Source organism: Podarcis muralis, chromosome 13 (genome assembly GCF_964188315.1).
Source record: "Podarcis muralis chromosome 13, rPodMur119.hap1.1, whole genome shotgun sequence".
NCBI lineage: Eukaryota > Metazoa > Chordata > Lepidosauria > Squamata > Lacertidae > Podarcis > Podarcis muralis.
The window spans coordinates 58,775,392-58,802,372 of NC_135667.1; the positions used below are offsets into that span (position 1 = coordinate 58,775,392).

Genomic DNA, 26,981 nt, shown 5'->3' on the forward strand with positions numbered 1-26,981 from the left:
GTTGTTCAGCTGTTGCCGGCTTCTCAGCGAGCCAAGCGGAGGAAGAGAGGCTGCCGAACAGCCAGCAAGAGCGGCTCTTCCTGCCTGCATTCGCTCCATAACACGCACACACATTTCCCTTTACCTTTTGGGGGGGGGGAACTGAGTGTTATGGTGCGAAAAGTACGGTAGCATTTTTGGTGATCATCCCTTCTGCACACAGAGTTTCCAAGCCTCTAATACTTGGAAAACTCTCACATCTACAGGTGAAGAAACAGGTGAAGAAATAATAATAATAATAATAATAATAATAATAATAATAATAATAATAATAATAAATTTTATTTATATCCCGCCCTCCCCAGCCGAAGCCGGGCTCAGGGCGGCTAACAACACTAAAACAGTACAACATTATAAATACATTCTAAAAATTAATTAAAATACAAATTGATGGCAACCATAGACTAAAGCTTTGTAGAGATTGCCAAAGGAGGGAGTCAGGCTGCGCCCTGACCAAAGGCCTGAGGGGCTCATCTTCCAGCGTCATAACTTTTATATGCCTGTTGTCTTTGTCCATGGAGTTTTCTTGGCAGGGATACTGGAGTGGCTTGCCGGTTCCTGCTCCAGGTGGATCACATTTGGTCAAAACTCTCCACTATGACCTGTCCATCTTGGGTTCCCTGCTCGGCACAGTTCATAGCTTATCTGAGTTATTCAAGCCCCTTCGCCATGGCAAGGTTGTGATCCATGAAGGGGAATCAAAGTATTACAAAACTCTTAATGAACAGCTGATACTGGTACTCTGTGAGGTGATGAACTCAATTCTACAAGGAGGAAAGATACCAAATTCCTGGAAAGAGGCTTATATAACGCTGATCCCTAAACAGGATACAGATTATTTGAACGTCAGTAATTTCAGACCAATATCACTGTTAAACAATGATTATAAATTATTTGCGGACATTATGGAGAACAGATTAAAAATAATACTAAATGAACTGATCCATAAAGACCAAGTAGATTTTTTACCAGGCAGACAACTAAAAGATAATGTAAGACACATTGTTAATATTCTGGAATACTTAGAGGTTAGAAATAATAAATCAGCTATATTAATGTTTATTGACGCTGAAAAAGCATTTGACAACCTGTCTTGGTTATTTATGAAGAAAAGTATGGGGATGATGGGTAAGTGGCTCTTTTCTGAGAGGAATTGAGGCAATCTATTCAGAACAGAGAGCAAAGTTAATAGTGAATAATGTATTGACAGAATCATTTGACATCACAAAGGAAACCAGACAGGGGTGCCCACTGTCTCCACTATTATTTATAATGGTATTAGAGGTATTAGAAAATTATATGAGAGAAACATCAGAGGTAAAAGGAGTTAAAATAGGTGCCAAAAAAATTAAGCTTAATTTAAGAGTATTAACTCTAGAAGAACCCCAAATGAGTGTCAAAAAAGCAATGGAAGAAATTGAGAAGTTTTAGCAACTGGCAGGATTCAAATTGAATAAGACAAAGACGAAAATGGTGATTAAAAATATGGAAAAGAACGAGATAGAAATATTGGAACAAGAAAGTGGAATCAAGGTGGTTAAGAAAGTCAAATACTTTGGAGTCTGGATGACGGCAAAGAATATAAATTTGTTCAATGACAATTATCAACCAGTGTAGAAAGAGATTAAAAGAGACTTGGAAATATGGGATAGACTAAAGTTGTCAATAAGTGGAAGAATGTCAGCGATTAAAATGAACATATTATCAAAGATGCTATTTTTATTTCAAACGATTCCTATAATTAGAGGCACAGGACAATTCAGAGAATGGCAGAAGGTTCTCTCACGTTTTACCGTATATGGCAAGGGAGAAAACCAAGGATTACATTTAAAATACTGACGGATAGAAAGGAAAGAGGTGGTTTTTTGATACCTGATTTAAAACTTTACCATGAAGTGGCTTGCTTATGTTGGATAAAATATTGGATAATTTTAGAAAACACAGACCTGTTAGATTTGGAGGCATACAATAACAGATATGGGTGGCACTCCTATCTCTGGTATGCTAAAGTGAAAGTGCACAGAGGATTTACAAACCATGTGATACGGAGTGCCTTGTATGAGGTATGGGATAGAAACAAGAATCTGTTAGAAAGGAAAACACCGAAGGTTGTTGAAAAACGCTGCTCTAATTGGTTCCAACCCAATTTCTTTTGCAGGCCAGAGATGCTGGATGCTGCAAGGAACAAAGCCCGAGTTAAGGCCTGTTACATTATGATTGCCCTGACAATCATGGCTTGCTTTGCTGTGATTGCCTCTGATAAAAGGGCTGTTGAACGCCATGAATCCTTCACAAGCTGGAACTTAGCAAAGAAAGCCAAGTGGCGTGAAGAGGCTGCAACAAGAGCAGAGGAAAAGGCAAAATAAGAGTCATCTGCTCTTGAAACTGGAGCTGTGCTGGGAACGAAGAAAACACACAAAATTAGCAAGTTAGCAAAAGAGATACCCTCCAGGGGAAAACACTGAAGTTGAACACAACTTACATTTCTACTTGTGTAACAAATACTGGGAGAGAATTATTTTTTTCTGTCACAAGTGAATAAATAAATCAAGTTCAGTAAAAAAAAATTAAAAAAAGAAAAAGAAAGGAAATCACCGTGGTGGGTCTCACAGTTGAAATGTTAACAGTAAAGAAATTGAACATGGAGGGGAGGTGAGCCACATATGAGGAGATTCTGATGAAAACAGAGAAAGGATGGAAACTGAAGCCCTATAATTGCATTGAGGAGAAATTTACAGGATGGCTGCAATACCATCAAGTGAACGTGTTTAAGGATGATAAAAAATTAGGATTCGATGATAAAAAAAATTCTAAATTTCAAATTGATATACTAGAAAGTAGGACCAAATAACCTTTACAAATGTACAATTTCTTACTAGAATGGAACACAAAAGATGAACTGATAAAAGAGGCAATGATAAAATGGGCAATAGATTTTAGGCACAACATTGATTATGATGCATGGATGAAACTTTGGAATGAGAATTTAAAATTTACTGCATGCATTACTCTAAAAGAGAATGTAACGAAAATGATATATCGCTGGTATTTAACACCTGTCAAACTAGCAAAAATGTATAGGACGAGTAGTAAAATTTGTTGGAAATGCAAAGAAAAGGATGGTGATTTCTACCACATGTGGTGGACATGTGACAAAATGAAAAAAAATTGGGAACTGATCTATAACAAATTAAAAAAGATACCCGAAGCTTTTTTGCTAGGTTTGATGGAGGAGGATATCAAGAAGGCAGACCAAAGATTATGCAACGGCTGCTGCCAGTATCTTGATAGCCCAAAAATGGAAAACACAGGAATTACCAACTGGAGTGGCAGACGAAGATGTTCGAATATGCGGAATTAGCAAAACTGATCCATAGGATCCGCAATCAGGAGGAAACAAAGTACCAAAAAGAATGGAGTAAATTTATGGATTATATAAGTGAGAACTGTTGAAGTTTGAGGACGTTAGCAGGACTGAAATAAATCTTATGTCATGGTTCAGATACTACTCAGGAACTGTGGATTAGAGATTGGAATAAGAAAACCTGCGGAAGGGAAGGAGGGAAGTCAATGCTCTACGGGGAGTAAGGAAAGGTATGAAATTGTGTATTTTGTTTGTGTATTTGAAATGAAAATGTAATAAAAAACGTATTTATTTTTTTTTAAAATCTGCTGATGAATCAGGAGACTAGTCACCTGCAGTTTCTGCTATGGCATTCTGCATGTCTCTGTGGTATGCAACACCTAGAGCCCAGCTCATGTAACATGTGGTAAGATGACATGCAAGAGGATGGGGATGGGGCAATGGACAGGCGAGCCAAAGATGCATAGTGACTGCTAAACACAGAAAAATGTCAATACTTAACTGAAAAGAGTTAGCAGAGCTGCAATTCTGGGCGCTGCATCTCCCATGCTGGCTGAAGCTGATGGGAGTCCTAGTCCTGCGACTTTTGGAGGACCCCAGGTTCCCCACCCCAGCCAGCCAGAGCGAGGTGGCAGGTGCAGGTAGCTTGATTCTGGACTGTGTCACTTCCATTGGTAGGCATGACATCATATTTTTTGAATGCTCTAACAAAATACCTCCCTTCCTGTGTAAGCATATATGAGATGCGCGAACCCTATGCGCGCAGAGTCGCTCTCTCCTGCGAGGGAGAAGGCCGGCCCCCACCTTCGCGCGTGTTGCTGTTGTGGTCGCGCGTGAGGCAGGGGCGGCAAGCTGCAGTTCCTTGCCCATGAGAGGCTCCGTTTGGCTTCCGCAGCCCACCCGCACCATCCCTCCACAAAGGGGCACGAGAGGAAGGCCACTGGGGGAGAAAGGCAGGTGAGGGCGGGGCGGGGGGCAGGGCTGCCCCCTGGGGAGAGCGGGGTCGAGAGAGAGCGGCTGGGAGAAAGAGAGAGGGCCAGCCTGGCTCGGCACGTCTCTGCTGGCCCAGCGTCGCAGCGCCTCTCCCCCCCTTTCCCCTCCCCTTCCTGTCCTCTTGCCTCTCCTCCGGTGGCACTTCCTCCCGGTACCCGTGCCCTCGCCCAACATGGCGGCAGCACAGCCCAAAATGGCGGCACTAGAAGAAAGCCACTGGGGGAGAAAGGCAGGTGAGGGCGGGGCGGGGGGCAGGGCTGCACCCTGGGGAGAGCGGGGTCAAGAGAGAGCGGCTGGGAGAAAGAGAGAGGGCCAGCCTGGCTCGGCACGTCTCTGCTGGCCCAGCGTCGCAGCGCCTCTTCCGCCCTTTCCCCTCCCCTTCCTGTCCTCTTGCCTCTCCTCCGCTGGCACCTCCTTCCGGTACTCCTGCCCTCGCCCAACATGGCGGCAGCACAGCCTCTTCCGCCCAGTTCCCTCTCCTTCCTGTCCTCTTGCCTCTCCTGTGGCACCTCCTTCCGGTACACCTGCCCTCGCCCAGCATGGCGGCAGCACAGCCCAAAATGGCAGCACTAGAAGAAAGCCACTGGGGGAGAAAGGCAGGTGAGGGCGGGGCGGGGGGCAGGGCTGCCCCCTGGGGAGAGCGGGGTCGAGAGAGAGCGGCTGGGAGAAAGAGAGAGGGCCAGCCTGGCTCGGCACGTCTCTGCTGGCCCAGCGTCGCAGCGCCTCTCCCCCCCTTTCCCCTCCCCTTCCTTTCCGCTCGTCTCTCCTCTGGTTGGAACCTCCTTCCGGTATCCCTGCCCTCGCCCGTTTCCCTCCCCTTCCTTTCCGCTCGTCTCTCCTCCGGTTGGAACCTCCTTCCGGTATCCCTGCCCTCGCCCGTTTCCCTCCCCTTCCTGTCCTCTTGCCTCTCCTCCGGCGGCACCTCCTTCCGGTACCCGTGCCCTCGCCCAACATGGCGGCAGCACAGCCCAAAATGGCGGCACTAGAAGAAAGCCACTGGGGGAGAAAAGAAGGTGAGGGCGGGGCGGGGCTGCACCCTGGGGAGAGCGGGGTCGAGAGAGAGCAGCTGGGAGAAAGAGAGAGGGCCAGCCTGGCTCGGCACGTCTCTGCTGGCCCAGCGTCGCAGCACCTCTTCCGCCCTTTCCCCTCCCCTTCCTGTCCTCTTGCCTCTCCTCCGGTGGCACGTCCTTCCGGTACCCCTGCCCTCGCCCAACATGGTGACAGCACAGCCTCTTCAGCCCTTCCGAGCTAGGAGTGCAGAAAAAGGTGAAACTGCCATGAAAAGGAGGAGTGAGTGTGTGAGTGAGCGAGAGAGAGAGAGACAGGGAGCATACTAGAATGGTAGAGATGGAATGGTAGAGATGGAAGGGAAACCAAGGGTCATCTAGTCCAACCCTCTGTAAAGAAGCTCAGAGCTACAATTCCCAGGTCTTCTTTGGGAATTCTATGGGAATTGAGAGTTTCTAAATTCATGAGCATTCATGAGCATCCGCTCATGTTTTTACCTTTTATTGAAAGCGGCCACAAGTGACTTGGGAAACGCAGCCAGATGGGTGGAGTATAAATAATATAATTATATTGCTCCTGCTGCTGTTCTTCTCTTACTCAAACCCAACCCTATCCCAAACCTTAACCTTAATGCTCACCCTAACTCAAACCTAACCCTCACCCTAGCACTCACTAATATTAACTTAAACCGAACCTTAACCTTAAACCTAAACCTAAGCCAAATTTAACCCTATACCTAACCTTAACCCTAATTCTAATTTAAACCTAACTCTTAACTTAACCCTAACCCTGATTGTAATCATTACCCTAACCCTGGCCCTAACCCTAACTCAAACCCAACCCTAACCCTAAAGGTGCAAGAAGTATCTGTGGTTTAGGGGGTAAGGGGTGTCCTACAGTTTAGGAGTTAGGGTCAGGTTGTGGGTAGGGTTTAGGGTTACGGTATAAGGTTAGGGTGGACTGGGACATGGATGGTGCTGTGGTCTAAACCACAGGGTCTAGGGCTTGCCAATCAGAAGGTCCGTGGTTCATATCCCCACGACAGGGTGAGCTCCCGTTGCTCGGTCCCTGCTCCTGCCAACCTAGCAGTTTGAAAGCACGTCAAGTGCAAGTAGATAAATAGGTACCACTCCGGCAGGAAGGTAAATGGCGTTTCCATGTGCTGCTCTGGTTCGCCAGAAGCGGCTTTGTCATGCTGTCCACATGACTCGGAAGCTGTCTGCAGACAAACGCTGGCTCCCTCAGCCAGTAAAGCGAGATGAGTGCCGCAACCCCAGAGTCAGGGGCCAGGGCCACAGCAAGGTCCTCCTATATGCTCAATTTGCAAACTAAATCAGGAACTCTGCATCTGCAGTTTGTGAAGGGATGAAGAAAAGAAACCTGCACAGAACTATGCAGTTAAGGTCAACTGTTATCTGTTGACTATTGGTATGGGATAGAGCATTCCATTCCGGTCACTGAATGGGCAAAGTGCTTTGATGGGCATATGATGGGCTGCTTTGTGTGGAGGGAATTGGAGCTTAGATTTGTCATGGAACCCTTATCAGGGAAGGTGGATCTGTGCCTTGAACTGGTTTGATTGAGTTTGGGATTTGACCAAATTTGGTATGCAGCTCTACTGCATACTGCTAGCTATATCTATATATTTGCACTTTATTATAATAATAAAGTATTATTATACTTGGAACATTATCCTTTTTTAAATGAAAACATATTTTTATTAAGTTTTACATAACAAATTTAAATTCAGACATTAATCATCATTTAGGATTCCCTGAATCCTTCGACTCCCCTCCACCCTTCCATGGTTCCCATTATCAATCTCCCTCCCCAGCTGCTTCCCTTATTTTATTACTTTTTTTAATATAAAAATAATCTTTCTACCTTTTTTTTGTACATTACAAGCATTTCTCAAATCCTGCTAAAGTTTTTAGTAGCTTATACAATATAATTTTTTCCTATTCTTTCTTAAATTTATTCTCTTCCTGGTTTCTGATTTTCCCAGTCAATTTCCAATTTCGCCATATCAACCATTCATCTCTGCTCAGGACTTTATCTTCTTTGCAATAGTATCCACACTGCTGTCATCGCGTACATAAATAGTCATTTCTGCTCCTTTGGAATTTCGGCACCTAAAAAACCTGGTGTTATGTATTGAAGTTCTCACCCTAGCCACCCAGAGTATCGTGTATAGTATATAGTTTTCACACAGGTCCACATCAGTTACTTTAGGCGGGAAACCCTGGGTTGTTGTTGCTACAATGTTGACAGCCGGCTGCCTATAAAAGCAGGCCGGCTGAGCTGTTTGCTATTCTGTTCTGTTCCAGCTTACAAATAAAGAGCTGCTTTGGAGAAATTGCTGTGTTGTCTGCTATGTCTACCCACTATTTAACACCTAATAAAAGACTCTGGATTTTTCGCAAATGTTTCTTTAAACATTTTTTTCAATTCATTATAAATCATTTCTCAGAATGCTTTTGTCCACCACATTTCTTTCTCTTTGCATTTCCAATAAACATTTGAAGCAGTTCTAACCCTCCATAATTTTTCCCAAGATGAAAATTGGATATTATGCCCAATATCTTGTGCCAAATGTATCATTACCGATTTAACTTTTTCATCTTTGGTATGCCACTTTAGCAACAATTTATACATTTTAGAAAGTAACCACATTATTTTCCATTAAAGATTTTTCAAACCTTGAAATTTCTTTACTGAATCCAATTTTCTTATCTATTTTAAACACATCATTTAATTGATATTGCAACCAGTCTGTTACTGTCTTATATCCTCAAAACTTTTTCAATTTCAATTGTTGCTCTACTTCCATAAGCAACTCTCTATAGGTTGCCCATTCATTTTTTGCATTAGTCTTTCTCATATCGCTTCCCTGGGGAAAGCCACTATGATGTCTTCTGCTCCAACAAGTTTTTATATTTCCCCCATAAATTGCTTTTCTTACCAAATGATTCAAAAACCATTTATGCACTTTGGTCTTCTCATACCTTAGATGTGCATCTATCTGCTATCATGACCCTCAAAGTCTAGAATATCTGTATTTTTTAAAAGTTATCCATTCCTATAGCCAGTAGGGACATGACACCTCATAATATAATTTCAAATTCGGCAGAGAGAAGCCACCTCTTTCTTTACTATCTGTTAATAGTTTGTATTTAATCTTTGGTTTCTTCCCCTGCCAGATGAATTTAGATACATCTTTTTGCCATTGTTTGAAGCTCCACTGACCACAGGTATTGTTTGAAATAAAAATAACATTCTTGGCAATACTGTACATTCATTTTCATAACTGAAATTCTTCCCCAAAGTGATAAATTCATCCTTCCCCAGACATCCGTAATTTCTTTATCTCTTTCCACGTTGTTACATACCTATCCTTAAAAATATTTATATTCTTGACTGTTAGCCATACCTTCACCTTTCCCCTCAATTATCAATTGTGTTGCTAGTTGTAGCTCATTTTTATTTTGTTCTGTCATATTTTTCACCAGTAGGTTTGTTTTATTTTTATTTAACTTGAATCCTGCCACCTGTCCGACCTCATATATTGTGTATATTTGGTATACTCGCCAACAGGTTTCCTACAAGGTCATCTACAAATGATCTCCTTTTATTTGCTGTGCACCCATCTGTTATACCTTTTATTTCTTCATCAGATCTTTTGTTCCTTGCCAGGGTCTCTAATACAAATATACAATAAACAATAAAATAAACAGTAACTAAAATAAACAATAACAGTGACAGGGGTCAACCCTATCTTGTCCCTTTTGTAATTTTACATTATCCTGTGCCTCATTACATCAATACATCAAGCCCAAATAGGCTCACCACCCAAGCGGGGTGGGGGCGGGAAGTCAATCCTGGCTTTCAGAACGTAGTGATCAGACCATGGCACTTCCACAAGTGAGGACATGATCCTCACCAAAAATCATACTATACCCGCACCAAAAATCAAATCCAGCATGTGGCGAGAGCCCTAATATTGCCATGGAAGACACCAGGTCCAGAGCCTGTGAGGAGGGCGTGGCATCAGCATGGACATTGAAGTCCCCCAAAACCTCCAAGACCCAGCCTGCCGCCACATCCAACAGGCCTGACAGGGTGGCTACTGGTGGTTGGTACACCAGCCAGACAGCCAAGCTCTCCTTTGTGCCCCACACTAGGCCAACACATTCAGTGCTGGAGATTGATGTGATGGCAGAGCCCTGAAAGAGCAATCCTTCTGGATTAACAACGCTAACCCTCCCCCCCCCCCGACCCACAGTCCGCGATTGGTGGAGGATGGAGAAACCTGGTGGTGACATCTCATAAAAGGTGAATACTTCGCCTTTGTGCACCCAGGTCTCTGTCACACAAGCCAGGTCAACCCCCAGCGAGATAAGTCTCGCAAGGTGGCAGTTTTATTGCCTATGGACCTGGCATTGCACAGCACCAATGACGGAGATGGATAATCCCTGTTCATGTCCCTTGGGATGGGGCGTAGCTTGGAAGGGGTTCGAGCATCATCGCATCTCAAAATCCTTCATAGATAATATTTACCCCCACTGCCGTACCTCCCTTGCCCTTTGACGGTGGCAATCCCAGACCCCACGCTAGCCTCCCCTGTAGAGGAATGATAACATAACATCCCTGGGCCAAGTCTCCCAAATTGAAAAGGTATGATATTGAGATGAAAAATCAGCAGGACAAACATCCCCAATAGGTAAAACCCATCCAGCCACACCCCAGGTAGTGAGGGGAGCCCCACACTAGTCCACTAACTGTCAATCCCTCTCTCCCTCATAAGGTAGCCAGGCTATTAACTCTTTCTGTGCCTTTGGGAGTATTAAAGAGGCATGTGCTGTAAAATGGAGGTCACTAGCCAGCAGAGAGCCGCTTCATGTTCAGAGACTCCGTCCGTCCTATCTCACCAAAGATGCAATAGAGTCAGTCATTCTTGTAAGTTTTAGGAGTATTAGGCAAAGGCCCAAGTATAGCCTGGGTGCTTGGTTTCTGCAATCTATCTGCGACATGAAGTTCTTTAGAAGTTGTTGCCATGAGAGTGTCAGAGTTGCCAGTTTCATCTTCTCCATCGCTATCGCTTGGGAAAAGATCAGGGAATTGCATAGTCGTCTTTCCTCGAGATGAAGGGCTATTGGGCATATTTCGATATTGTGTTCCGAGCTATAATGTCCTTATGTTTTGAATTGAGATTTCAGTCTTTATGCTCAATAATCTCCTCTTCAGTTCTTCTAATTCTTCTAATTCTTCTAATTCCAAACTCACGGGTTTATCTTCCTCCTTCGTGCAGGTATTGTTTCTTATTGGCGTTTGCTTTGGTTCTCTGCCGGGGACTGGCTGCCTCACTGTCTCATCCTTGAAAACCCTTATCAGGTAAAGAAGGTGAGACCGCCATAAAATGTTTTTCATCTCCATAAGTCGAGATGGAAGAGCTGGCATTCTAAAAGTCATAAATAGGTGTGTGATGTTTCTTATGCTGGGCAGGAAATGGAAATTTTTCAGATCTACTTTTTGGTAATGGCAGGTCAAAAGCTGAGATAAGGACGTCATAATTAACCTGCAATTCATCCACTTGTACTCATTTTGATGAATCTCAAGCATTATCTGGTTCACTTGGAGGACTTGGCAAGGCTTTATTTCATCCATGACTTGTACTGATAGTTCGCATGCATAGTTGTGTCTAATCCTCCTTTTAGCCCTTTGGGAATTTATAGAGGGAGGGCAATTATCCAAGTATTCCTCTATATTAGTTATTTTGGTGAAAATTTCATTCAGTCTTTGAAGAACTAAGACCATAGTTTCTGCTGACATCATATAAATCTCTTGGTAAGGGTATATATCTGGAATCTGCTGGAAACAAGTGTCAGGGGCTCAGGAGCAGAGGGACAGGAAAGGGAGGAATTAGAGACCGAGGGGGAGGAATCCGAGGGGGAAGTGAGCGATGAGAGCCGCCCGAGGTCTCTAAGTCTCTCCAGCGAATCGGAGGATTCACAGAAAGGGGCTCCCGTGGTCAGAGCTAGGGGGTTGCCAGAGGGAACACCTCAGGAAGGAGGGGCCAGAGGGGACTCGGAGAGCAGCAGCTGGAAATCGGGACCAGCTTCCCCACCGGAGAGCAGTAGAGGGGAGGAGTCCCAGGCATCGGCAGCAGGCAGCTTTCCGTCAGCAGAAGGACATGAGTCAGGGTTAGCCACGCCTGCATCAGAGAGCGAGGAAACGGTCAAAAGGAAGGTCGGAGGCAGCGCGCGCGCGCCAAGTTCAAATGTACAAGAGGGTGGCGCAATGAGCAGCCCGGATAGGGAGCCAGGTCCTAGAGCCCGCCGAAGGGAGGGGGAAGAGTCCGAGGGGTCCGCCTCCGAAGCGTCCAGGAAGGAAGGGACCCCGGGGGGTGGTAGGACCCAGAGGCGGAAGGAGAGACGGAAAAGGTGGAGTAAGACTAGAGTCTTAAGCTGGTGTACAGGGGGCGGAGACTCAGACGGAGCTTCGCCGGTCTAGTGTCCAGACGTAGAGACGCACGCTAGGGTTTGAAAATGGATAATGTACTTTAATAAAGACTTTTGTATATTACCGCTGGCTAGCGTTGGTCCTCTGTGAGCTGGGACCTGGAGGCAGTCTCTGACAGTAAGCTCCGTCTCTGATTTCATCAGTTTTCTTCACCGAAGGAGTCGCTGCGTGAGTATACGCAGCGCGGGAAGAAGACTGGTGCCTCGCGAGCTCACAAGAGTCAGGCGAAATAACTACCGAACAGCAAATAGCTGCCTTGCAAAATGCGGTGACACAACTCAACGCGGAGGTAATCGCATCCAGGAAGAGAGAAGACGAAGCGGCTGCTGCCTGCAGAGATCTCCAAGCCAGGTTGGAAGTGCTTGCGAAGCAGGGGCAACCGGGACCCAGATCCGAGGGGATTGGGTTGGGGAGGAGAGGAGGCAGCCTTGTATCTCAGTTCGATGGGAATTTACAGCAGTACCCCAATTTCCGAGCAGACGTGCAGTTTGCGCTGAAACTGCTGGAAAAAGACTTTAGAGATGAGCAAGAGAAGGTGGGGTTTATCTTGTCCCATGTGCAAGGGGACGCGAAAGCATGGCTGCGCAATCTGTGGAGAGATAAGGATCCAGCGCTCCGGAGCGCAGATGCATTCATTAAAGCAATGGATTCCTGCTTTTTATCAAACATTGACATTGACATTGCCCGGAAGGACATATTTGGGCTAAGACAAGGGAAAGCCAGCGTAAGGCAGTTTCATGCCCGCTTCTTTGCATTGGTCAACGTCCTGGGTTGGGATAAGGATTCTCCGCCTGTTAGAGACCTCTTTTGGGAGGGATTGAACCCGCAGGTCAAGGATGAGATCGCAAGGGGGGAGAGACCCACAAGCACTCAGCAAGTGGTTGAAAGAGCGCTAACGGCGGGTGTGCGGCTGGAAGAACGCCCATGGAGCAAAGAAGAAGGGCGTTGGGGACGCACACCAGCGAGAGGGCCCCCCCTCTTGCCCAGGGATGTCGCGCGTGCGCAGTCCACGCCTCCACAGGGAGGGGGCGAAGAGCCGATGGAGATTGGCGGTGCTAGGGCTCACTCAGCAACCAGAGCCTTAACACCGGGAGCAGTCAAAACGAAGCCGCCTAGAGGGAACAGGAAGTGCTATATCTGCGACAGTGGACAGCACATGGCGAAAGAGTGTCCCCAGAGGCTCCACAAGCACACTGCAGCTTCATTGACAGTAATGGAAGCAACTCAGCAGAGAGGACCACAGCAGGGAAACGACGGAGTCTGGCTGGAAACGGAGGCACTGGGGCCCAGCCAGACGAGTCAGTGAAGAAGTCCCCAGAGATTTTGCAGCCCACAGACCCCCTCCCGCCCAAACCAGTGGTGCAGCTCACCGCATCGCTCCAGCTGCCCAATGGACTCACCTTAGAAGTGCCTATTACGATTGACTCTGGCAGTAATGCGGACTTTATAGGACTGGAGTTTATTCAGCAACACAACATAGCGCTACTGCCAGCCACGCTGCCCCTGAAGGTGGTCACAGTAGATGGCAGGGAACTGCTGGGGGGGCAGGTGGTACAGCAGACACCACCTATGGTGATGCAAATTGGCAATCACCGGGAAGTCATCAGCTTCAATGTCACCCAATTGTCGGACACGCCCGTAGTTTTGGGCATGAGTTGGCTGCACAGGCACAGCCCAGCATTGGCTTGGTACCAACGCCAACTGACTTTTGGCTCCTCCTACTGTGCGGAACATTGCATCCTACCTAGCCCAGAAGGGGAAGAGGATGACCCGCAGCTACATTTGGGCACGCTGCAAGCAGTGCCTCTCAAGTATGCGGAATTTTTGGAGGTATTCTGTGAGAAGGAGGCGGACAAGCTACCTCCACACAGACCCTATGACTGCAAGATTGACCTCCTGCCGGGGGCGACGCTGCCAACCGGGAAACTGTATTCCATGTCTGAGGATGAACTGCAGGAACTCAGGGAGTTCATAGATCACAATTTGAAGCGCGGGTTCATCCGGGAGTCGAAAGCGGTGGGAGGCAGTCCAGTATTCTTTGTGAAGAAGCGGGATACGCCCCAAAAAAGACTTGTGGTGGACTATAGAATTTTGAACTCGAAAACCAAGCCCTCGGCCTTCCCCATGCCCAAGATAGACGACCTGCTCGCGACGGTGAGGAAAGGACGCGTTTTTAGCAAATTGGATCTGCGAGGGGCGTACAACCTGATTCGCATGCGGGAGGGCGACGAGTGGAAGACGGCCATGTTCACGCCACTGGGCACCTACGAATACAGCGTTATGCCCTTCGGATTACAAAATGGCTCTCACTGTTTTCAAGCTTTCATGCATCACGTGTTGGCGGGACTCCTTTACAAGAAGTGCGTATGCTTCCTGGACGACATCCTGATATTTTCTGAGTCGCGAGAGGCGCACGAGAGGGATGTCAGGGAAGTTCTGCAGAGACTGAAGGAGCACAGGCTGTACGCCAAGCTGGAGAAGTGCCAGTTCGACATGACGGAGGTGGATTTCCTGGGCTACAAACTGTCGGACAAGGGGCTCGCCATGGACAGCGCCAAGGTTCGCTCAGTATTGGACTGGAAAAGCCTGCGCAATCGGAAGGAAGTCCAGCGGTTTGTCGGCTTTGCCAACTTTTACCGAAAGTTCATCAAGGGGTTCGCTATGCAGACGGCGGCCATCACCGACACGCTCAGCTCCAAGAAGAAGAAATTCATCTGGACGGAGCAAGCGGAGCAGTCCTTTCAGAAACTCAAGCGCCTCTTCGCGTCCGAAGAGCAGCTGCTGCATGTGAATCCCAGCAGACCGATGAGGGTGGAGACAGACGCCTCAGACAGAGCCGTGGGAGCCGTCCTGTTGCAACAAGACCAGCAGGGGGACTGGAGGCCGTACGCCTTCTATCTCGAGGAAGCTCAGCAAGTCGGAGCAGAATTACACCATCTGGGACAGGGAGTTGCTAGCCATCCATGCAGCGTTCAAGGCATGGCGGCACTTCCTTATCGGAGCCAGACACACAGTGCAGGTCCGCACGGACCACAAGAATCTAGAGTACTGGCGCACGGCGAGGTTCCTGAACCAGAGGCACATTAGATGGGCGGAGTTCTTCGCGGACTTCGACTTCAAGATAGAGTACATCCCGGGCGACAACAACGTAATGGCGGATGCATTGTCCAGAAAGCCGCAATACCTAGAGGAGGCGGCACCGTCGGCGGCCAAGCACATTTTCGCACCGGAAGCGTGGGCATGCGCTTCGGCAACCGTGGACCTGGACGCCGTACGTCAAGCGCTGCAGGAGGACCCCTTCGCACGAGCCAAGATGGAGGAGGTGCACAAGGGCACGGCGAAGGACGACGAGTTCCAGATAAGAGACGGGTTACTCATCCGCAAGGGAGCGCTCTACGTGCCGGGAGATGACCTCCGCGCAAGGGTACTGCAGCAGCTACACGACGCTCCCACCGCCGGGCACTTTGGCAAAGAAAAGACGGTAGAATTAGTGGCCAGAGACTTTTGGTGGCCCAAGATGCGGGGGGAAGTAGCGGATTACGTCTCGAGATGCGACACCTGCCAGAGGGCCAAGTCAGTTCACAAACCGCCGGCGGGACTGCTGGAACCGCTGCAGACACCATCGGAACCGTGGGAGAGGGTGGCCCTGGACTTTGTCATGGACCTGCCCAGTTCGAGGGGAAAGACAGCAGTGCTAGTGGTGGTGGACATGTTTACCAAAATGGCCCACTTCATTCCGTGTGCGAAGGTGGCCACGGCGGAACAGACCGCCAAACTGTTCAAAGACCACGTGTTTAAAGTCCACGGTCTGCCACGGTCTATTCTCTCCGACCGGGGGCGACAGTTCATCTCGAACTTCTGGCAGAAGCTGATGGGCATCCTGAACGTCAAGATCAACCTAGCGTCGGCGAGACACCCACAGACCAACGGGCAAGCGGAGAGGGTCAACGCCATCATGCAGCAGTACCTGAGATGCTACGCCAATCAGCAGCCTACGACATGGGTAGACTACCTGCCCCTCGCAGAGTTCGCTTACAACAATACGAAGCACGTGTCGACAGGGGTGACGCCGTTCTTCGCCAACAACGGGAGGCATCCCAGAACCTTCCCGGGTTTAGAGAGAGTGGGGGAGGGGGAGCCACAGGCAGCGGAAGCCTTAGCGTCGGAGTTGCAGGAAGTCCACGAACAGCTCAGGAGGCAGTTAGAACTAGCAAAGCACGCATACAAACTGCAGGCTGACAGACACAGAAGAGTTGGGGAAGACATACAGGTGGGAGACTGGGTCTGGTTAGCAGCGCAAGCAGTGCCGACCAGATCGTCAGCGAAGAAGAAGCTAGGGCATAAGCAGCTAGGGCCTTACCAAGTCCAGGCACAGGTCAATCCAGTGGCCTTCCGGTTAGCACTTCCGGAGGGTTCCAGAATGCATCCGGTGTTCCATAGATCGGTGCTCACGCCCTACAAAGCACCTCATAGATTTCAGGAGCCAGGCACAGCGCCAGACCCGCTAAGAGAAGGGCCCAGAAAGGGAAGGTCGCCAAGAGGGGGGCACATCAACGAGGTCACAGAGATTTTAGACTCGAGATGGGGGGAAGAGGGAGTAGAGTATCTCCTAGCCAGAGAGGGTACCCCGGCCAGTGCCAACAGTTGGGTGCCGGACTATGCCTTGGAGGAGCCTCTGCTCAAGGAAGAATTTCATGCCCTCTTCCCACACAGGCCCATGCCAGCCGAGTATTTCGACGACTGGCTCTTCACACCCACACTTTCAGCCAGCACGTTCCAGGGGTTCGCCTCGGACGAGGAACCGGCACCAGACACACGCTCCCCGGAGGGCTCGCCCTCGGGGTCTGCCTCAGACCGCTCTTATTGGTGGGACGATCGACCAGAGGAGCAGTGGCGCAGGAAGTGGCTGGGGGGTCCTTGGCAGACATCACCCTCAGAGGGGAACGGGGGCGAGACGGACATGGACGTGTGGGGGGAGGACGTGGGGTTCGAACACGGAGGCAGAGACATGGAAGCAGAGGAGATCGACGTCAACGAGTGCATGGAGAACGAGCCGGACCTAGCCGGTTTGATGTACGACACGGGGGCCCAACTGTATCCGGCACTCACCCCCGCTACGACGGAGCACCCAGTACCCACACCGGAAGGAGGGGAGGGGGGAAGGGGGGGCTTCGAGGGGGGGATGGATGTCAGGGGCTCAGGAGCAGAGGGACAGGAAAGGGAGGAATTAGAGACCGAGGGGGAGGAATCCGAGGGGGAAGTGAGCGATGAGAGCCGCCTGAGGTCTCTAAGTCTCTCCAGCGAATCGGAGGATTCACAGAAAGGGGCTCCCGTGGTCAGAGCTAGGGGGTTGCCAGAGGGAACACCTCAGGAAGGAGGGGCCAGAGGGGACTCAGAGAGCAGCAGCTGGAAATCGGGACCAGCTTCCCCACCGGAGAGCAGTAGAGGGGAGGAGTCCCAGGCATCGGCAGCAGGCAGCTTTCCGTCAGCGGAAGGACATGAGTCAGGGTTAGCCACGCCTGCATCAGAGAGCGAGGAAACGGTCAAAAGGAAGGTCGGAGGCAGCGCGCGCGCGCCAAGTTCAAATGTACAAGAGGGTGGCGCAATGAGCAGCCCGGATAGGGAGCCGGGTCCTAGAGCCCGCCGAAGGGAGGGGGAAGAGTCCGAGGGGTCCGCCTCCGAAGCGTCCAGGAAGGAAGGGACCCCGGGGGGTGGTAGGACCCAGAGGCGGAAGGAGAGACGGAAAAGGTGGAGTAAGGCTAGAGTCTTAAGCTGGTGTACAGGGGGCGGAGACTCAGACGGAGCTTCGCCGGTCTAGTGTCCAGACGTAGAGACGCACGCTAGGGTTTGAAAATGGATAATGTACTTTAATAAAGACTTTTGTATATTACCGCTGGCTAGCGTTGGTCCTCTGTGAGCTGGGACCTGGAGGCAGTCTCTGACAACAAGTTTCTCTATTTGTCTTGTTCTAAAGACATGGGTGGGTCAGCATTTGGGTTGGGGGGGATCCCTCCTACTCCTGTTTTCTGGGTGAAATCATCTCCTTCCCTCCTTGAAAGGGGGGAGGGGTCGGATCATCTCCTTCCTTCTTAGAGTGGGGGAGGGTTCCCCCAGCAACATTACTCACAATTTGCTCTGTTTCCGAGCTAGGAATGAAGGTGTTGGCTTTCTGCCGCTTCTCTGCGTTGGAGGAATTGTGAGTCCCAATTACCGTATTTTTTGCTCTATAAGACTCACTTTTTCCCTCCTAAAAAGTAAGGGGAAATGTGTGTGCGCCTTATGGAGTGAATGCAGGCTGCGCAGCTATCCCAGAAGCCAGAACAGCAAGAGGGGTTGCTTCTTTCACGCACAGCGATCCCTCCTGCTGTTCTGGCTTCTGAGATATTTTCAGAATATTTTTTTTCTTGTTTTCCTCCTCCAAAAACTTGTGGTCTGGTGCGTCTTACAGAGCGAAAAATATGATATGCTGTTTTGGCTCTTAATGCCTCGTTTTTTCCTTCTAGCAAGCATAATTAGCAGCGGGGTGAGCTCCCATTGCTCGGTCCCTGCTCCTGCCAACCTAGCAGTTTGAAAGCATGTCAAAGTGCAAGTAGATAAATAGGTACTGCTCCAGCGGGAAGGTAAATGGTGTTTCAGTGCACTGCTCTAGTTTGCCAGATGTGGCTTAGTCATGCTGGCCACATGACCCGGAAGCTGTACGCCGGCACCCTCGGCCAATAAAGCGAGAGGAGTGCGCAATCTCAGAGTTGGCCATGACTGGACCTTTTATCAGATCAAGGCCAGGTCTTATGTTCAATGGATGAAAGCTGTGTGTTAGTTGCAAAGACTGCAGTCTACCTTCTTTAGTGTTCCTTCTTACGCTAAATCGAGTTGAGCCGTAAAATAGTAGATAATAAAACATTAAAACAATAAACCACTAGGCTAAAAGCAAAGAAAACAAAATGACAACTAAAAATATAAACATAGGGTCAGAAGATGGCTAAAACCTAATTAAAAGCTTAATTGAAGGCAGGAGGTTCTGGCTAGGCTGCTACCTCCGTCGCCATTTTGGCTCACAAATGTTTGTTTGCTGCTGCTGCTGCTGTTTTTATTGTTGATGTTGCTGCTGTGCACGTGTCCTAGGGGTACTAGGAGGCCATTTTAGATGAAGGCAGAGTGACCGGAAAGAGGCGCCACCAGAGGAGAGGCAAATTAAGACATGCCACCACCGCCATATTGGTTGAGGGCAGTTGGGCCTAGCCTGGCCATTTTGTGGCACTGGTCTCCCTTGTGAGGTGGGCGCCTCATCTCTTGAGGGGTCCCAGGAGAAGTTAGGGGTCCCTGCAGAGAAGGAAGGCTGGAGCCCCCCCCCATCCCCTCAGGGAGGAGTTCCAACAGTGCCTTAGGGGCCTTGGCCTTTCTCTGGTTTGTTGTTGTTGCTGCTGCTGCTGTTATCATCATTATCCTCAGTATTATCCTTATTCTCTTCCTCCTTCTCTTCCTTGCAGCATTTCCCTGAGCGCTAAGCTCCTTCAGGAGCTGCCCAGGTAGACTGCCACTGGCACGGGAGGCTCCACCCGAGAGAAGAAGCGCCTAGGAGGCCAGGGTAGCCCCACAAGGTGGGCTTCTGTCCCCCTGGGCATCTTTTGGGTTTCTGCCTCCGCCCTGCCAACCTTTGGCCCCCCTCACCCTGCCGGCTTGCAGATAAGGTGGGGGCGAAGACCTGCTGGGTGCTGCTGTGAGGACGGCGCGCCTGAGGGGTGCCCTGCTGGGCTGGGGTGAGGGAGGGGGGCTGTGAATCCCATCCCTCTCTCTATGCTTTTTATTTCTCTCTCTTCCCTCTTTCATTTCCCAAAGAAGTCCTGGGAATTATAGCTCTGAGCTTCCTTTCAGTGGGTTGGACTAGTTGCCTCTTGATGCCCCTTCCATGTCTCCCATGCTCCCTATCTCTCTCACTGTTACTCTCCTTTTAATGGCACTTCCCCCTTTTTTTCCCTAGCTGGGCCTCCATTTCTTAGCTGGGCCGCCTCCAGGAAGCCAAGTGCTGGCGCCTGCAACTTTGCCTGCGACTGCTGGGATTGCTCTGACAAGATCCATTGACACTAGTTTTGGCGTCACCAAAGGAATCAGGGAGATGTGCTTCAATTCCCCTCGCAGATAGTATTTAACCCATCACGGCATCTCTCAAAGCACCCTGGGAACTGTAGTTTCCTATGGGGGGAGAGAATATTCTGCACAACCTTTCCCAAGGGAACTCTGGGAGTTATAACTCTGAGAGGGTCTCTTTGGGAAACAGAACAAACTACAGTTCCCACGATGTCCCCCAAAGCACCCTGGGAACTATTGCTTGCTCTGGGTGTTGAGGGTTGCGAATCCCTTGACAGATCTAGTTCCCAAGGCCATTTCTTTTCCTAGGGAACTCTGGAAACTGTACCTCATGGGAGGAACATCACTTGGTGTCCTGAATAACCTAACCCTCCCCAAAACCTGGCCAACCAGATAGATTGCTTGGAGGCAACTCATTAACGGTCCCAACATTTCCAAGTCCCTGGAGCTGCACCCCAGGCAAGCTGTGCCTGCCAAGCAGCTGCGTGGCCCCTGCCCACACCAAGGACTGTGGCGACAGTGGAGATGAACGGGGTTGCGGTGACCGGTCAAGGGGGCATTCGAGGCCAGGGGAACATTGGCACCACCAGAAGGGAGGGGGTTACCAGGAAACCTCCAAACCAGGCCAAAGCATTTGAGGAGGGTGCAGAGTATGCTGGCTGAAATGGGGCTTACCCTGGGGAAAATCCTGAGCGGAAGTTGCAAATTGATGGCCACCACTGCCTCTTGCAGGGTCCCATCTCCTCTGTTTATATATCTATGGTTCCCATCTGCAAGGGTCAGGCTAGATGGCCCCTGGTTCATCACCCCTCCGCCCTTCCCCTGCAGGACTCAATGGGAGCTTCCCAGTGGAGCTGAGCCATGGAAGCCAGATTGTCCCCTGTGGCGAAGCCCTGCGTCACCCTTAGGCGCCCGGCGCCCCCTGCTGGCCTACACCGGAAGAATCCGCAGTGCTTTCCAGGTGGGTCTTGGGCTCCTCACCCTCCCCGGCCGCTCCTTATCTGGAGCATGTCAAGAGCGCAGGTGACCTTCTCGGTGATGAGTGTGGCACTGGACAATGTGTAGTTCAGGAACTGTCGCCCCCAAAGTAAAGCTTTATTTTCCGCCTCCCCAAAACCTGACCAACCAGATAGATTGCTTGGAGGCAACCCATTAATCGTCCCAACATTTCCAGGTCCCCGGACCGGCGCCCCAGGTGAGCCGTGCCTGCCAAGCAGCTGCGTGGCCCCTGCCCACACCAAGGACTGTGGCGACGGTGGAGATGAATGGGGTTGCGGTGAGCGGTCAAGGGGGCATTTGAGGCCAGGGGAACATTGGTGCCACCAGAAGGGAGGGGGTTACCAGTGTCGCAGGAAACCCCCCCCAATCATTCAGTTTTTACAAACTTCACTCACACTCACACACTACATACGCTACACTTCTGTTATAAATTCATAGAAAATTAACCATACATCGGATTTGCACTGTTCCACTTTTATTTTACTCCATGAAGGAAGGACTACAAAATGGGGAAGGTTTGATACAGGGCAGCCATAATCCCTTCAGCATACCAGCACATACACAGGAGCCCTGCCCAGTTGCTATGCCAACCCTGATGGTCCTAGACAGAAGACCATCAAGATCCCAAAGAACTTGCATATCATAGAATCATAGAATCATAGAGTTGGAAGAGACCACAAGGGCCATCGAGTCCAACCCCCTGCCAAGCAGGAAACACCATCAGAGCACTCCTGACATATGGTTGTCAAGCCTCTGCTTAAAGACCTCCAAAGAAGGAGACTCCACCACACTCCTTGGCAGCAAATTCCACTGTCGAACAGCTCTTACTGTCAGGAAGTTCTTCCTAATGTTTAGGTGGTATCTTCTTTCTTGTAGTTTGGATCCATTGCTCCGTGTCCGCTTCTCTGGAGCAGCAGAAAACAGCCTTTCTCCCTCCTCTATGTGACATCCTTTTATATATTTGAACATGGCTATCATATCACCCCTTAACCTCCTCTTCTCCAGGCTAAACATGCCCAGCTCCCTTAGCCGTTCCTCATAAGGCATCATTTCCAGGCCTTTGACCATTTTGGTTGCCCTCCTCTGGACACGTTCCAGTTTGTCAGTGTCCTTCTTGAACTGTGGTGCCCAGAACTGGACACAGTACTCCAGGTGAGGTCTGACCAGAGCAGAATACAGTGGCACTATTACTTCCCTTGATCTAGATGCTATACTCCTATTGATGAGGCCCAGAATTGCATTGGCTTTTTTAGCTGCCGCGTCACACTGTTGGCTCATGTCAAGTTTGTGGTCAACCAAGACTCCTAGATCCTTTTCACATGTACTGCTCTCAAGCCAGGTGTCACCCATCTTGTATTTGTGCCTCTCATTTTTTTTGCCCAAGTGCAATACTTTACATTTCTCCCTGTTAAAATTCATCTTGTTTGTTTTGGCCCAGTTCTCTAATCTGTCAAGGTCGTTTTGAAGTGTGATCCTGTCCTCTGGGGTGTTAGCCACCCCTCCCAGTTTGGTGTCATCTGCAAATTTGATCAGGATGCCCTTGAGTCCATCATCCAAGTCGTTGATAAAGATGTTGAATAAGACCGGGCCCAAGACAGAACCCTGTGGCACCCCACTAGTCACTCTTCTCCAGGATGAAGAGGAACCATTGATGAGCACCCTTTGGGTTCGGTCAGTCAGCCAGTTACAAATCCACTGAGTGGTAGCATAGTCAAGACCGCATTTTACCAGCTTCTTTACAAGAATATCATGGGGCACCTTGTCAAATGCCTTGCTGAAATCAAGGTAGACTACATCCACTGCGTTCCCTTCATCTACCAGGCTTGTAATTCTGTCAAAAAACGAGATCAGGTTAGTCTGACATGACTTATTTTTCAGAAATCCATGCTGACTATTGGTGATCACAGCATTCCTTTCTAGGTGCTCACAGACTGTTTGCTTAATGATCTGCTCCAGAATCTTCCCTGGTATTGATGTCAGACTGACTGGGCGGTAATTATTTGGGTCCTCTCTTTTCCCCTATATGGGAGTGGATTCGGCAGGGACTGGAACAAAGGACAATAATCAGCTCTTCCCTCTGGGGGCAGGAAACTGCAAACTCCCCTCTGTCACCTGGAAAATACTCATGGGGGGAAAGGGGGAACCAGCCAGGAGACAGGACACTCAGGTTACCACCACAACTCCTCCCTCAACCCCTCCTTTCTGTGATGTATGTTTCTGGGGGTGGTCTTGATCTACAGGGTGGCAATTTCAAAAGTCTTTATAAGGTCTTGCACACCATTTTTCTGGGTCCTTCCTCTCTCCTGCAAGTGAGGGGAGCACCCTGTTGCAACAGATCAATAAAGGCCAAGCCTACAGGCTGCTGTTTTGCTCCAAGTTATCCTGGTTGGTGTCTTTGTTTTTGTCCAAGGGAGCCCTCAAATTTTTCCGTTAACACCAGGAAACCTCCCAACCAGGCCAAAGCATTTGAGGAGGGTGCAGAGTATGCTGGCTGAAATGGGGCTTACCCTGGGGAAAATCCTGAGCGGAAGTTGCAAGTTGGTGGCCACCACTGCCTCTTGTGGCAGGAAGTTCCATAATGTGCGCTTTGTAAAGAAGTACTTCCTTTCTTTGATGTGTCCTGAATCTTCCAGCGTCCAGCTCTGTGAGTTCTACCATTATGAGAGGGAGAAAAACTTTCCTCTATCCACTTTCTCCAGGCCAGGTCTCATTGGCCTGGAGAAATCACATCTTTGCACAATTCAATGGACAAACAGTCAAAGAACAAATAGGAAATAGGAACAAATAGGAAAACTCCCCTGCGTTTGCTAAAATAACCACATCCCTCATTTGTGTTGCTGCGATAAATTTATTTAACACTCTGACGAACTCACCTGCCAAAACACAGGAGAATATCAACAATCCAGCACAGAAAATTTTACCCATGGTGTTTTGTTTTTCCAGAATCAGCTAAAACAGAAGGGAGAGGTCACCCGTTAACCTGTAAGGGAGCAAATATTCCTTTGAGAAGTTTCTCCCAAAATGGAAGGCACATGAGACTCTGTAATTCTCTTCTTTGGGAGGTGGGTGTCGTGCAAAGTGGCCTTGGGGAGCTGGATGCGAAGGAGGCACGTCCCAGGCCTTTGAACTGCAACAAGAACAACCTGGGAGTATCTCTCACTCCGGGAGCATGCACCTCCTCACTCTCTCAATCGCTCCGCTCCCAGGCGAGAACAAAGACCAACCTCTCTTGTGGGGTTAATGTTACATATGGTGTTCCCATTATGTAGGGACTGGTAATTCGCTTCATCATTAGGGTCCAGACTGAGGTTCCCAGGGTGGCACGTGGACTCCATGGCACCCTCTTAGCACTCACCAAGGCCCCCTCTTTAAAAAGTTTCCCCAAAATCTTTTAGTTTTTACAGTGCTACAAGACCATTTGTTTTGGCAGTTGAGGGATTATTTATTTATTTATATCGCCCTTTATTTTACATCACTGTAAATTATTAAATAATAAAAAATAGTGTTTTGTTATTTAGATCAATCCATATAGCTCATTGGGCAGAGCACAAGACTCTTAATCTCAGGGCCATCCTTTGAGCCCCATGTTCCCAGAGTTCCCTGGCAAGAAGGGAACCCCACCCCTAACAAAATCCTAACCCTAACCCAGGGGTTGGCAAGGTTTACCGGCCATGGGCCAGATCACTCCCACAGAAATTGCATCTGTGCATGTCTGTGGCGCTGGAAATTGCTTCTGTGCATGCCCAGATACCGAAAATCACTGGGACAGCTCAGTCTGAAGAGCAGGAGAATTTCCATCTCAAAGTCCTGGGTTTGAGGGGCAAAAAGATTATTCCCTTGCAGAGGATTGGACTACAAAAGGACCTTTCTTTCCTGCTCTCTCCCAAACTGGGAAACTCCCAATGGAAAGTGCTCTGACCTTTCTCTTTTTCTTCATAGGGGTTTTCACACCGTACAGTATCTGCTGTCTGACTGGGCTTGGTTTAAAAGCCTCCCAAGTATTCCTTGGATTGAGCAGTGCTAATATTTGCTCTGCTAATCTTTCCACCAAAGCTGGCCAGCTTCTGGATTAAACACTGGATGAAATGCAGATTACGTTCTGTATTTAAAACAAATGTCAAATCAATAAAATTCAAGAGAAACACTAAAAATATAATTGAGACAAGAAAATTTAAGGAAAATTCACCAGAAAGTATTCCTCTTTCTTGCGGTTAGTGGCTGTGGACATGGCATAACATTACAGCAGATGACTTCACTCCCCAAGAATCATGGGAACTGTAGTTTGCCCCTAAACTATAGGTCCCAGCACAACACATGACTGGCTTATCATAGAGACCACTGCATGCAAAAACTTGCGGTGCTAGAAGATCTTGCGCCTCATATTTACCCTGGGATCCCAACCACCTTTGCCCAGAACACCGGACTCAGCTCTACGGCTGCAAATATAATGTTTGAAGTGTGTTTAAGGTGCATTATACAAATGTGACACTAGATGGCGATTGTGAGCTTATGGCACAATCTTGTATGGTATTCTTCGAAACGCTTTTTTTAAAAAAGTGTTTTCATTTTTAGATTCCACCACTCACACAGGGTCAACGGAGTTGCTGTCCCTCTGAAGATCATAATGCCTTTTGTGCCTATATCAATCCCTCAGGTGGTAAAATCAAAGAAGTACAAAATATTTTACAACTATATCTATATATATGAGGAGCCTTTGCTGGAAGGCTGCGGGGCTATGCAAACTTACCTGTGAATCAAACTCACTGAACTTCAAAGAACTTCTGAGTGAATGTGTATAGGATTGCACTATAAAGGCCTAAAATTTTGACCAAGACTCATCTCAGACTCGTGGGTTTGAGTCATTCCTGGATGACCCTTGGGTTCTCTTCCAACTCTACAATTAGCAAAGTATACACAAATAAAAAATAAAAATGTGCTTTATTGCGTGAATATGCATTCTAACCCGAGAAGCAACAATTGGAAATAAGCCCACTGAGAGCTTTATCATCTTCCTTTTATGCAGATGGAACCCAAAACGCCATTTATATTTGGTTGGGGGTGATTCTGGTGCACATCCAAAAAACACCATGTGAATTGAAATAAGTGCAATCAAAGCTTATTCGTCCTCTTTCTACACATATGGAAGCGAAAAAATGGTGTTTTGTTATTTTGGTCTCTTTACATACACTTTGCGATTTCTGGGTTCATGTTGCATTAACACCAAAGAACACGAATTGAAACAAGCGCAATCCAAGATTCTTCTTTCTAAGTAGATGGAACCCAAAACAACCTGTTTTGCTGTGTTTAGGTTCAATACACTTCGCTTATATATGTGGGTGAATGAATACCGAAAGAACAATCAAAGCTTATTCGTCCTCTTTCTTTTGAGATGGAACCAAAACACCTATGCTTAATTTGGGCTGATAACAAACATTTCACTCTGCGACTTTTGGGTGAATGTGCATTCTAACCTGAAAAACAACAATTGGAAATAAGCCCACTGAGAGCTTTATCATCTTCTTTTTATGCAGTTGGAACCCAAAACGCTATTTTTATTTGGTTAGGGGTGATTCTGGTGCACACCCAAAAAACACCATGCGAATTGAAATAAGCCCAATCCAAGTTTATTCGTCTTCTTTCTACACATATGGAAGCGAAAGGACGGTGCTTTGTTATTTAGGTCTCATTAAATACACTTTGCGATTTCAGGGTCAATGTGCATTTACACAAAAGAACACGAATTGAAATAAGCGCAATCCAAGATTCTTCTTTCTATGTAGATGGAACCCAAAACAACCTGTTTTGCCTTCTTTAGACTGATTACACTTTGCTTTGCTATATTTGAGTGAATGAACAACGAAGGAAATATCAAAGCTTATTCGTCCTCTTTCTATTGAGATGGAACTAAAACACCTATGCTTGATTTGGGTTGATAACAAACATTTCACTCTGCGATTTTTGGGTGAATGTGCAT

General features: G+C 48.2%; 3 long non-coding RNA genes across 4 annotated transcripts; 2 read left to right on the forward strand and 1 right to left on the reverse strand.

Annotated features, from left to right (window-relative positions):
• Positions 1-302: 302 nt before the first annotated feature.
• Positions 303-3,951, reverse strand: LOC144325186 (uncharacterized). The gene is made up of 2 exons (XR_013390524.1): positions 3,906-3,951; positions 303-858 (listed from the first exon to the last, which is right to left on the reverse strand). It is a non-coding gene; the product is annotated as an uncharacterized LOC144325186 (long non-coding RNA).
• A 416-nt stretch (positions 3,952-4,367) lies between these two features.
• LOC114589712 (uncharacterized) lies at positions 4,368-10,916 on the forward strand. 2 transcript variants are annotated; one of them, XR_013390522.1, is made up of 2 exons: positions 4,368-4,629; positions 10,713-10,916. It is a non-coding gene; the product is annotated as an uncharacterized LOC114589712 (long non-coding RNA). The 2 variants fall into 2 exon arrangements; XR_013390523.1 differs by lacking the exon at positions 4,368-4,629 and adding an exon at positions 5,210-5,662.
• A 7,357-nt stretch (positions 10,917-18,273) lies between these two features.
• On the forward strand, positions 18,274-21,642 carry LOC114590099 (uncharacterized). Its single transcript, XR_003704938.2, has 3 exons — positions 18,274-19,197; positions 19,411-19,521; positions 19,902-21,642. It is a non-coding gene; the product is annotated as an uncharacterized LOC114590099 (long non-coding RNA).
• Positions 21,643-26,981: the final 5,339 nt, after the last annotated feature.